The 13,116-nt window shown below is 36.1% G+C and overlaps 2 protein-coding genes across 11 annotated transcripts in view; one reads left to right on the top strand and one right to left on the bottom strand.

The window, feature by feature from the left end:
- The window catches only part of KMT2E (lysine methyltransferase 2E (inactive)), a 99,537-nt gene that overhangs the window by 36,002 nt on the left and 50,419 nt on the right, over positions 1–13,116 (top strand). The window lies entirely within an intron of this gene.
- SRPK2 (SRSF protein kinase 2) overlaps positions 7,662–13,116 on the bottom strand; it is a 312,538-nt gene continuing 307,083 nt past the window's right edge. For 2 of the 5 annotated variants that reach the window (XR_006210657.1, XR_006210658.1), the window contains 2 exons: positions 11,022–11,115; positions 7,662–7,901 (listed from right to left, as the gene is read on the bottom strand). The gene's annotated coding sequence lies outside the window, so the exon portion shown is untranslated. Of the gene's footprint in view, positions 7,902–11,021; positions 11,116–12,743; positions 12,882–13,116 lie in introns of all 5 variants that reach the window. The other 3 variants (XR_006210660.1, XR_006210655.1, XR_006210663.1) reach the window with 2 other exon arrangements.

Below are 13,116 nucleotides of genomic sequence, written 5' to 3'. Positions count from 1 at the left end.
GGCCAGATGCCAACCAGGTCTACCACATCTTTGTTCTGTCTGCTCTACTTACCAGGGCTTAGCAACAGTATTTCATTTTTCTCCAGGCCACCAACATCACCTCAAGGAGTCAGAAGGAGGTCCTGAGAGTAGCTAATTCGGATTAAATTTTGACCCTTTCTAAAGTGTTATCTGTGGCTCTCACTTTGGTAATTCCTTGGGCATTTCTAAATTGTAGGTCCATTCATATGTTTGGATCCTTGCACTGTTCTCCCTTTTATTAATTCTTCCACCTGCTGTATACAATTTGGCTTTTGCTTTGACCATGCTATTGTGACATTGAGGCTAATGGGTTGTTTTCAGGCCTTATATTGCTTGCTGTCTCAGGATTTGATAATATGATTCTCAGTACCTTTGTTTTTAGTTTTTAGTGAACCAACTTTTTTGTAGTTTGGATTTTTTTTTGTAACAAAGTATAAATAACATAAAATTTATAACTTTAGCCATTTTTAAGTGTGCAATTCAGTGACATTAAGTACATTCACAGTGCTGTGCAGTCATCTCACATCTGTTTCCAAACTTTTTCATCATCCCCAAAAGAAACTTTGTACTTATCTAATAATCCCCTCCAGGCCCCAGCGCCTGGTGACCTCTATTTTACTGTCTCTCTCTACCTGCTTCTTCTAGATACCTTATATAAATAGAATCATAAAATGTTTATCCGTCTTTGTCTGCCTTCTTTTACTTAGTGTAATGTTTTCAAAGTTCATACACGTTGTAGCAGGTATCAGAATTCCATTCTTCTTTATGGTTGAATAATATTCCGTTGTATGGATGTACTACATTTTGTTTATCCTTTCATCTGTTGACGGACACTTGGGATGTTTCCACCTTTTGGCTATTGTGAATAATGCTGCTGTGAACATTGGTGTAAAGTATCTATTTGAGTCTTTGATTTCAGTTTTTTGGGGGGATATATACTTAGGAGTGGAATTACTAGGTCTTAAGTTAATTCTATGTTTAACATTATAAGAAACCACCAAACTATTCTCCATCTGGTTTTCTTTTTATACCTTAATCTTTTTTTTTTTTTTTAATGTTTCTTCTCCTAAGTGTTAAGTATTTATGCTTTCTAGTAAAGTGTCCTGGAGGTTTTACCCACTTCTATAGCTTTTCACCATTTCCTACATGCTCATGACTTCCAAATCTTGCTCAACCTAATTCTATCTCATGAGCTCTACCCATAACTATATGGGACTACCCCTGCATTACTAGACCTCTTAGGTATTTCGTGACTGTAAAATAGAGATGTGTGTCTCTACAGTGTGTGTTGTAGAGAATCCTTCTTCACTTTACAGATTATTTTGGAATTTAAAATTAAATTAAATTTAGAGCTGTAGTCAACAGACTTTTTCTAGAAAGGGCCAAAGAGTAAATATTTAAGATTTGGAACAATATGGTTTCTGTTGAAACTACTCAGCTCTGTTATAGCTGGAAAGCCAGATAGTATATATTAATGAATGGGCATGACTGAGTTCTAATAAAACTTTATTTCCAAAATCAGGCATTGTGCTGGCTTTGGTTCAGGGATCATAGTTTGCTGACTTCTTGTTTACAGAAAGTGAATCTTTCAGGTAAAGAGTTCCATTCTTCTCTGATTTCTTTGGCTTAAGCAAGCACTGTTCAGTGGTATGACTTTATTTTAAAATGTAAAAACAACTTGATAGGAATTTCTTATTAATATATACTTATTTAAGGGCTTATATTCTGCCATCCACTGTTTTAGATGCTGGGGACACAGCTCCACATCTAAAATCTTACATTCAAATTTTGTTTTTCTTCTTATAAAATGGAAAAATGTCACTTTTAATAGAGCATTGTTCTTTCACTTGCTCTCTGGATCTCATCCCCCCTCATCTTTCAGGATCTTTACATTTTACTCTCACCTGCCAGGTATCCTGTATTTCCTGCATCTTCAAATTTCTTTCTAATTAGATCATTCCCATCTCAGACAAATATCTTAAAACTGCTGCCCCTTTTTATTTCTTAATCCATTTTTCTGTTCCTCTTTATAGCAAACTCCTTGGGAGAGTTTGCACTCAGCGTTAAGCCACACAACACCACTATAAATATCTATATTGTCAAACTAATTAGTAGTTTCCTATAATTTATATAGATTTATCAACATTTGATATAAGTAACCATTTCCTCCTACTAGAAAGATTTAATTCTGTTGGCTTCGTGGTTACCACACTTAACTGGCTACTCTTTTTCATTTTTCGCTTGATTTTCTTCCTCCAAATCTGTTTCCCTCTGTTCCAGTCTCATCTTTTTCTTCAAATAACTCCATCTCTATCCACTTGCTTAAGCCAAAGCCCGAAGGTGTCATTCTTGGTCACCCACCACATCTGATTCATTGGTTAATCCTTTGTCTCCCTCCAAAATACATTGAGAATCAGTACACTTCTCTCCATTTCTACGTTGTCCTAGTCTAAGCCCTGTTCATCTTGCACCTGGATACTACAGTAATCTCCGTATTTGTCTTTTGCTGTCTACAATTCATTCTCTTTATGGAATGTAATATGATTCTTCTGAAGCATAAACCAAATCGTAAATCTCTCCCACTTGAAAACCTTCCAGTGATTCTTTTGTTTTGTTTTGATTTGCTTAAAATCCTAACTTCTTTTGGCACCATAGACCCCACTTTATTAGTCTCTACTCAATATTCTCTCCTTAGCCTACTGTTGTTCCCATATGGATATTATTTTCCTTGTTATTTTAAACAGTCTAAACTTGTTACTGTCCCAGGGCCTTTGTACTTGTTCCAACTACCTGCAGCGTTCTTTTTTTGCTCTTAGCATAGTCTTAGCTGAGCTCAAATATAACTTTTCAGTGAGGCCTTTCCTCTGCACACTGTCTAAAATAGTATCTGAGAATCCCTCTGAAACAGTCTTGTTTTCTTTCATTATTTTGTCCTTTTTACTGAAATACAAGCTTCATGAGTTACAAACATCTGCTTTATTGTACATCACTCGATGTGCAGCACTTCCCACAGGGCCTGGCATATAAGGATTGGGTCATGAATGCTGTTGTTTGAAGGTAGGTCTCTTGGTTAACCCTGAAGCTTATTACGTAGAAATGATTGTTGAAAATTCATATGTTAGCCGATTTTATTTCAGTTGTTTAGGAGAGACCGAACTAAAGCTGGAAATATTTTATAGCCTCTCCTTTGTAGAAAGATGTAAGGGGTTATAGAATTGAACAAAGTGTCTCTTGTATGTAAAAAAAATCTTATGCAATTGGTGTGCTTTCAGTGAGGTGAATGCTATAGTTCTTTAAAGTAGCTGTTCTGGATAGTACCTATTTCAGGAAGCTGGGAAATAAAGGCATTAGGAAGCTAGCAGAAATAAAACAACAACTATGATATACTATGTATATCACCCAAGTGACTGTATATGACTGTAATAGAGTATGTTAGGACAGAATGTAGAAGCAGGAGGGATATAAAATTCTCCAGTATTAGAATTTTAACAAGTGATGGGATTTAAGTGATAGTATTTTGACTGGGAAATTTTAAGTCACATTTTCTTTAACTGATGACAGGTTAAATGATGAAATTTCCCAGAGTGTGAAGTTAAAAGTAGGAGTTTAAAATATAATTTTGTGGTACCTGGGTGGCTCTATTGGTTGAGCGTTAGACTTCTACCCAGGTCATGATCTTATGGGTTCCTGAGTTCGAACCCTGCATCAGGCTCACTGCTGTCAGTGCAGAGCCCACTTTGGATCCCCTGTCCCCCTCTTTCTCTGCCCCTTCCCTGCTTGCACTCTCTCTCTCAAAAATAAATAAACATTAAAATATATATATAATTTCATTTTCCTAACTCTAGAGTCTGTGTAAAGATCCCTTTTTGGAAGCTTGGTAGTAATATGCTGTACATCAAAGATGGGCACTTGAATCTGATTTAAGCTTTGTGTGGCTAATTAGCCAAACAAAAGATGCTCTTGTAAATAAAACAAACAAACAAAAAGCTTCTTTCAGAATTCAGAACAATCTGTTAAAGGGAAGGGAAGACGAAAAGAAGTTTGGCATGTCATGTAATAATTAGAAGTTAAGTGAATGAGGGGCACCTGGGTGGCTCAGTCGGTTAAGCATCCAACTCTTGGTTTTGGCTCAGGTCATGATCTCATGGTTCATGGGTTCGACCCCCATGTCACTCTGTGTGGTGGCAGCGTGGAGCCTGTTTGGGATTTTCTCTGTCTCTGTTTTGCCCCTTCCCTGCTTGTGTTCTCTCTCTCAAAATAAATAAATAAACGTTTAAAAAGCAAAGAAATTAAGTGGATGAAAAGATATTCTCAAACGTATTTGGCAAATGAGTGCCAACTTTGGTAAGATTTCAGAAGTAAGGAAGGCTGCTAGAGAATTAATAGGAACTTCTTGTTGATAGTGTAATTGAAGTGTAATTGACAAATTAAGAGATTACTAAGAGATAAGTCGTCTTTATGTAATGAAATATTTGTGAAAGTTTTATTCAACATGTCGTTGAAAGTAACTAAATACCACATGAATCTAACAGTGGTTAATGTGCTGTGTTCTGTACATAATAAAAATTAATGTAGGGGCACCTGGGTGGCTCAGTTGGTTGTCTGACTTAATCTCCCCTCAGGTCTTGATCTCAGGGTTGTGAGTTCAAGCCCCACATTGGGCTCTGAGCTGGACCTGAAGCCTACTTAAAAAAAAAATTAATGTAGGGTAAATCACCATGGTGAGTTGGTCCTGTACTTGAGAATTGAAGGAACTCAATTGCAGAAATTATTAGTTGAAATAGCAAGTTGCACATTTTAATATCTCTTTCTTAAATAAAAAAGTTACTAATTTGGACCCTGGGTACCATTTGCTCATGTGAATTACTTTGAAACTAGACAGAGTACTAAGTATTTTTCAGTGAAGAAAACTGAGTAAAGGTAACTTATTTGTAAGTAGGGATGGGCAAGGAGTCTTGGAGAGGAAGCACTCTTTACATCCTCTGATCAGGCTCAGATCTTTTCCTGAACCTACTGAATCTGGAAGAAGTATATACAGATTATTCAACCTCACCTCACATTTGAAGCCCTCAGCTTTATCTTGAAATGCTGCTTCTGTGATCACATTGTAACCTTGCTTGGTGGAGAAACAGCTATTAGTGGCTTCGCTAGATACCTAGGGTACTTTTTGAACTGGTCCTTGGCTGACTTACCTGCCTTCATCTCTGGCCCCTTCTCCATACCTTTAACTCTGTCTGCTCTGAATTTTACAAATTCTTTTCTCTCTGTCTTTTTATTGAAGTATAATTAACATACAGTGTTCTATTAATTTCAGGTGTACAGTATAGTGATTCAGCAGTTTTATACATTGCTCAGTGCTCATCATGATAAGTGTACACTTAATCTCTTTTATCTATTTCACCCATCCCTCCAGTCTGGCAATCACCAGTTCTCTGTATGTAAGAGTTTATTTTTGTCTCTTCTTTTTCTTTGTTCATTTGTTTTGTTTCTTAAATTCCACGAGTGAAATTGTTTTTGTCTTTTTCTCTTACTTAGCATTATACCTTCTGTGTCCATTCATGTTGTTACAAATAGCAAGATCTCATTCATTTTTATGGCTAAGTAATATTCCTGTGTGTGTGTGTGTGTGTGTGTGTGTGTGTGAGTACATATGTGTATGTATATGTACACACATACCACGTCTTCATCCATTCATTTGCTGATGGACACCTGGGTTGGTTCCATAACTTGGCTATTGTAAATAATGCTGCAGTAAACATAGGCATGCATATATCTTTTCAAATCAGTATTTTCATTTTCTTTGGGCATCTAGTAGTAGAATTACTGGATCATATGGTAATTCTATTTTTAATTTTTTGAGGATCCACCATACTATTTTCCAGAGTGCCTGCCCAAGTTTACATTCCCACCAACAGTGCATGAGCATTCCTTTTTCTCCACATCCATACCAATACTTATTTGTTGTCTTTTTGATTCTGGCCATTCTGACAGGTGTAAGGTGATACCCTCATTGTGGTTTTTATTTGCATTTCCCTCATGATTAGTGATGGTGAACATCTTTCCGTGTGTCTGTTGGCCATCTGTATCTTCTTTGGAAAAATGTCTATTCAGGTCCTCTGCCCATTTTTAAACTGGATTACTTGGAATTTTGTGGTGTTGAGGTATATAACCAATTCTTAATCTGTGCTTCCTAAACTCCAGTGAACATAAGGTTGAAAGTGCTTATTAAAATGCAGATTTCTGAGCCTGATCTTTAGAATGTTTTATTCATTCGGTTAAGGAGAGTGTAAAACAATTATAACATGCATTACAGGTGATTATGATGCTGGTGTTCTGTCAGTCTTGTGTAGAGAAACATGCTTAAACATATCTTGATGTTTATACCTCTGACTGCATGTGTACTTTCTGTCTGGAATACCCTCTCCATTTCTTCCACCTCTCTTAGTTCTCAGGCTTGTTAACTTTTCATTCTTTAAAATTTGGTGAATGTGATTACTATTACGAAGAACTCCTATGCATACACCTCTGATGACACTACTGTAATCACTGATATACTTGTCTTCCCCATACATCACTTTCTTGAGAAGGACCACTTTTCCTTCTTTATTTTTTAATTTCCAGCATCTCAGTGTCTTCTACTTAATGTGTACCAAAATGTTTATTGAATGACTAAAACTATATTATTCTAAGTTCCTTGAAGATAGGGACAGTGTCTTGTCATTTTGTCTTTCATAGTCCCTGGTAAACACGAGGCCCTCAATGTTTAATCTGTGTTAGTTATATTGAGATCTATGGATGTAATCCCCATGGTGCTCAATGAGCCTTATGAAGCTTTAATTTTTTGTTATTTTAATTTCGAGCTAGGTAGAGAATTTAAGTATGTTTAGAGTGATCCTGGATGACCACCACTTTATACTGAATACTACCATGAGATTTCAGTGCAAGTGTTTGTGTTGATGCCGTTGGTACACAGATGACCTAAAGACCTAGTTTAATGTAGTGTTTCTCTAAATCTAAATCTTACAAAGAAAAATGCCCCTCCATTGCAGGGTTTTGTGTGTTACGTAATTTTGACAAACAGCTAACTAAACAAACACTATTCTGAAGTCTAACTGACCTCTCTGTACTCCTTGAAGACTCCCCGTGCCATTTTTTTTCCTCTTTTTGCGTATGCATGGGATATTGTCTTTCTCTACCATTACTGCTTTTTATTATTTTTTAAAAGATTTTATTTTTAAGTAATCTCTACACCAGCATGGGGCTTGAACTCATGACTCCAAGATAAGAATCATATGCCCTACCAACTGAGCCAGCCAGGTGCCCCCATTATTGCTTTTAAAAAATATATATTTTTTCAATAGAAGAAATACTTGGTATTTCTTCATTTCTTCAACATTTCTTCAAATGTTCAAAGTCCTCTATATCTTTCAGAAGTAGTCTCACCTTTAGTGAAACCTCATGATGTTATTCCTTATCCTCCCTGTTACTCAAGTAGATACGTTTTTCTCTTGAATCCCCTTAAATCTGGAGACTTGTACTTTGAACTTCTGCAGCTTCTACAAGGAGGTCATGTTAGATTCAGCTAAACATACAGACTCACAAGACTGTCACAGGCCATACTTGACACTAGTCTCATGGTATACAGGACAGGAGCCACACTTTATCATAAAGTTAGCATCAGGTGTTCGTGTCTGAGACCATATAGGAAGGAGTACAGTCAGCCATCCAGGAGTTATTTTCTTTGGCTTCTTAGGTGGTGGTCATGTACAAAGAGTTGAGGTCCACCTTGGATGGTGTGAGAGTCTCCTGATTTAGAAGCCTTATATCCCTCAGAAGGCGGTATTTGTTGTTAACAAGCACAGGCAGAGTTTCCAGGTTCCCTGTGAGGGACATGTCAGTTAGAAGAGTCACTGCATCTTTAGGAAGTTCAAATCTATGGCATCCTCATCAAGTATTTATAGTTTTCTCAATCCAGACACAATTTACTTACCAATCAAGGGTCATTTTAATTTGCTTAGCAATATAGCAAATTAGCTTATCAGGCTTTAGGGTAACAGGTAGAAAGTTAGCTAAAGAGCAGAGCCTCACACAGGAGGAAAGAGTTTGGTTAAGCATTTGCCCATACTTCTCTTATGGCATTATCCTGTTTTGCCTTTATAGTGGTTTTTGTGTACCTGTCTCTTTTTTGTTAACCCTGCTTTTCTAAAACTCTTTGAGTGATAGGAGTATGTTTTATATATTTTTATCCTATCTCGAATCTAGCAAGGTACCTTAAATACACATAATGAACACCATCATAGAACTACTTGTTGAATTATAGTTTGTATGCTCCTTTGACTGGAAGGTTAATCCACCAAAAAAACTGAGAAAAATTTTTATGACTGGGTTTCATCATAGATGGAAACAGTGTAGGAATAAATTTTCTGGATGAAGTGGTATGAACAGCAGGGTCCTCCTGCATTACTAGGGTTGCTCTTATTTTAATGTATAAGACTGCTTTGGAGTAGGGGCTGCATAATGGTGTCTTCAGATTCATTCTTTTATATACTGAAAGCATATATAAGTGGTGATAAGATACAAATTTGAGAATACTGTGAGTCGGAAAATGGCAAATGTTTCACTATGGGCAAGGACAGAAATACTAAGATAAGATGATTTTTTTAACTTGGTATAGTAAACCATGTCAAAAGAATCCAGAAAATGATTGTCATGAGATCATCATCACTCTCTACAGAGTATATTATGCTCATGTCTGGAGTACCCTGCTTTTCTGTCTGCCACATCTTATTGAAGAAATAAATGGATCTGAAGAAAGAAGAAGATCACTAGGGCTTAAGGGGCTGTGTTAAAAAGATGATTAATAAGGAGTGCCTGGCTGGCTCAGTTGGTGGATCATGTGACTCGATCTCAGGGACACAAGTTTGAGCCTCACGTTGAGTGTAGAGAAAAAAAAAGATAGTTAATAAGATTGAGATCTATGTATCAAGAAACAGGATAGTTCAGTGGACCCATTTATATGGACAGGTACTTAGATAATCACTTAACATTAAAATGTAAAAACTGGAGAGCACCTTGAGACTTTCAAAGAGAGACAATAAATTATTCCTTTGCAAAGGTTTTGAATAAAAGTTCTCTCCAAGGAGCTCACATATAGCTTCTTGGTTTAACATGTTGGATATTAGGTTGGTTGAACAATGAATCTAATGTATTGTGTCAGATTTTGTTAATCTACATTAACCTTACACGTGTATATTAAGTATTCCACAAAATCATGTTGGTTTTTTCATTGACATGCTTAAGCCGAACATACCTATGTATAGCCTCTTAAGAAACTTTCCCAACCAGAAACTTTTTAAAGTTATTAATTTAAAAACAAACATTTCAAAAATCCCTGTTGAAATAGAGATTTCCTTGCTTACTTAGCTCTTGTGTCAAAATTATGAATGACCAGAACTAAAATTAAAACATTAATCCCATTCTGTTGTTATATCATTTCCTATTTCTTATTTTGTTGATAGTAAATAACCTTTGTTACAGTAATAGGTCCTGGCCTCCTGGAGCTTAGCATGTTTAAAAAAGACAAGGAAGGTAAGTATAGAAAAGGGATATATGTATATTGGTGTGTTAGATTAGTGATATGTATATGTATATGTATATATATATATAGTAGCAGTAAAACGGATTTTGTTTCACTGAATAATGCTCTGAATCCCTGACCTAGAATTTTAAAACCTTGTATTTTTTAAAAACCTTATTTTTTAAAAGGCTTATTTATTTTTTGAGAGAGCAAGTGAGCATGAGCAGAGGATGGGGGGCGGGGGGGGGGGAGAGAGAGAGCGCGCGCGAGAGAGAATATGAATGAGAATATCCCAAGCAGGCTCTGTGCTCACAGTGTAGAACCTGATGCAGGGCTCCATCCCATGAACCTGAGTTTAACTAAGCCACCCAGAAGCCCCTTCAAACCTTATTATATCAATGTTACAGACTCATGATTATACAGATTGCATTTTTTGATATAAAGTTTAGTCTTTTACTCTGTGAAGACTTTAAGAAAATATATTTTAAAAATCTGCTTTATAGAAAGATTACCAAGGAACCATTGTATTTTAAGGCACTTATTTCATTTCTTCTGACTCTGTCTCCCTCTGTCTCTGCCCCTCCCCTACTCATGCTCTGTCTCCCTAACATTAAAAAAAAAAAAAAAACATGAAAAGGGGTGCCTGGTTGGCTCAGTCGGTTGAGCGTCTGACTTTGGCTCAGGCCATGATCTCACAGTTTGTGGGTCTGAGCCCTGCGTCAGGCTCTGTGCTGACAGCTTGGAGCCTGGAGCCTGCTTCTGATTCTCTGTCTCCCTCTCTTTCTGCTCCTCCCCAGCACATGCTCTGCCTCCCTCACTCTCTCAAAAATAAATAAGGATTAAAAAAAAAATTTAGAACGCACATATTTCAATATAATTTTAAGACTTAGGGGAGTATACTTTTAGAAGAATAAACTTTGTAGGGACTTTAACATATATTTAGTGCTCAATATTTACTAAATGATTTAAATATCAACAATGTTTTGATACCTTGCAAATTTAGTGATATATTTAAAACAGGTGTAGCTACTAGACCTTGTACTTAAAATCACTGTTGGAAGTTTGAATTATTGTGGAGTTAAGGTTTGAAAATAAAGTTGAAAAGCAACTTAAGACTGAATAGTTACACTTGAGAGACATTTCTGAAGAAATAAGTATTGTTACACATGTGTATAATGCATTATAGTTGAAAAAATGCATTTTCATATCCTATCATTTGAGTTTTATCCATATTGCTAGGAAGAAGGTGAAACAGGCATATTTACCCCACATTACAAATAAAAAGCACAATTTTAAAAAGGTGACTACTGAACTGTACCCATTGGATGGCCAGCCTTAGACATGTAAGTCCCAACTCCATTTTTTAAAATTTTTTTTAGTTTATTTAAGTAATCTCTGCACCCCATGTGGAGCTCAAACTCACAACTCCAAGATTAAGAGTCTCGTGCTCGTTCTGACTAAGCTAGCCAGGCATCCTCCGTGTTCTTTTTAATAGAGAAGTCTCCTTGTTAATTTTGCTGAAATTTGGGAGAAAAAAAAAATAAATGCATGTAAATAATATGGTTGATAGCATACAAAAATATTACATGAAAAGTAATAAATTAATGGTATGATAAGTAGTAATAGAGATCCATAGGATTTATAAAAATTGTGATGAGTTGAAGCAGTTAGGAAAGTGCTCCTTGAGCATTTGAAGTAATAAGCCTTGAGAAATGTGTTGAAATCAAGAAGTAAGGGTTGAGATTCCACAGAAGAGGCTTAGAAATAGAATTGCCTAGGTCTGTGCCCATTCCACCTTGAACGTGCCCGATCTCATCTGATCTTGGAAGCTAAGCAGGGTTGGGTCTGGTTAGTACTTGGATGGGAGAAATCAAAATGTCCAGGATATCTTCCTGAGTTGGGAGGAAAGGAGATAGTGTATCATTCTTACAGGTATCTATTGTGTAAAGGATATTCAATGTAAAATAAGAAGCTTGGGAGCTTAAAAAATTTTTTTAAATAAGGAAATAGAAAAATATATACAACAGTAGGGAGAACAGTATAATAATCCCAAGTGGCCGTTAGGCCATTACTCAGCTTCATCAGTATTTAGCGTTTTGCCAGTCTTATTTCATCTGTCTTATAGTTTTACTTAAGTATTTTAAAGCAAATTCTCCCCATCATTTTACCTATATATTCTTCAGTATAATCACTTTACAGATAAGGATTTTTTTAACCACAATACTGTTATCGCATATGACAAAATTAATACCTTTTTTTTTTTTTTTTTTTTTTTTTTTTTTTTTGAGAGAGAGAGTGTGAGTTGGGGAGGGGCAGAGAGAGACTCTTAAGCGGGCTCCACACTCAGTGTGGGATCTGACACAGAGCTCAATCTCACAACCCTGAGATCATACTTGAGCTGAAATCAAGAGTCAGATGCCCCAACACTTTTTTAATATAAAATACCCAATTTATCTTCAAATTTCCCTTGTCTCAAAAATGTCTTTTTGTGATTGGTGTGTTCAAATTGGCATCCAGACAAGATCCACACATTGTTTTTGATTGAAGTATCTTTGAATCTCTTTTTCAAGGTTCTGAGGCAACCTTTAAAATTTTTTTGCCCTCATACCATATACTATTGAAGAAACTGAGTCATTCAGTATATAGAAGTTTGAACATTATGAATTTGGCCTATTGTTTCTTTTTTTGCTGTCATGTATTATTCTACTTAACCCCATATTTCTTTTTTTCTATTTTTTTTTATTTTTGAGGAGACAGTGTGAGCAGGGGAGGGGTAGAGAGAGAGGGAGACACAGAATCTGCAGCAGACTCCAGGCTCTGAGCTGTCAACACAGAGCCCAATGCAGGGCTTGAACTCACGAACGGTGAGATTATGACCTGAGCTGAAGTCGGACACTTAACTGACTGAGCCATCCAAGTGTCCCTAACCCCATATTTCTATAAACAGTATTTAGATCTAGAGATGTGATTAGCTTCAGGTTTTTTTTTCCCCATTCTCATTTTCCTTCTGTTTTCTTTTCAGCATGATCCTTCATATGTGAGACTTTGTATTTTCTGTTGCATTTTATTAGGCACATAAAACTTGGTTGTCTAACTTTCAGTAATGATAAAAAGGATCAACAGGTTCAGGTATTGTTAGCCTTACCTGTTCATCAGGTTCCAACATTTCAAGGTTTTAGCATCCATGGGTATCTGTTGCCTAAATTCATTATCTCTAGAGGGTTGAAAATTCATGATTTTTCTAATTCGATCATTCCTTCTGCATTCATTAGCTATTAGGGAACTTTCAAAAGAAGCAGTTAGTATCTGAGTATTGGCTTAGTTAACAAGAGAGCATATTTCTTAATTCAGTGTTAGAGCCAAGTTGTATATTAGAAACTATTTATGCATTTCACATCCTCAATTTGTGGGAAACAGAATTCACAGTTTTGAAAAAGTGAGTTCATCTGCAAATTCTGTTTTGATCATTTGACCATACCTTACTGCTCATATATTATGAATACTTTAATTACATGTTG

The sequence above is a fragment of the Panthera tigris genome, chromosome A2, assembly GCF_018350195.1.
Source record: "Panthera tigris isolate Pti1 chromosome A2, P.tigris_Pti1_mat1.1, whole genome shotgun sequence".
In the NCBI taxonomy this organism is placed as follows: domain Eukaryota; kingdom Metazoa; phylum Chordata; class Mammalia; order Carnivora; family Felidae; genus Panthera; species Panthera tigris.
This window is presented reverse-complemented; position numbering and strand designations above follow the sequence as displayed.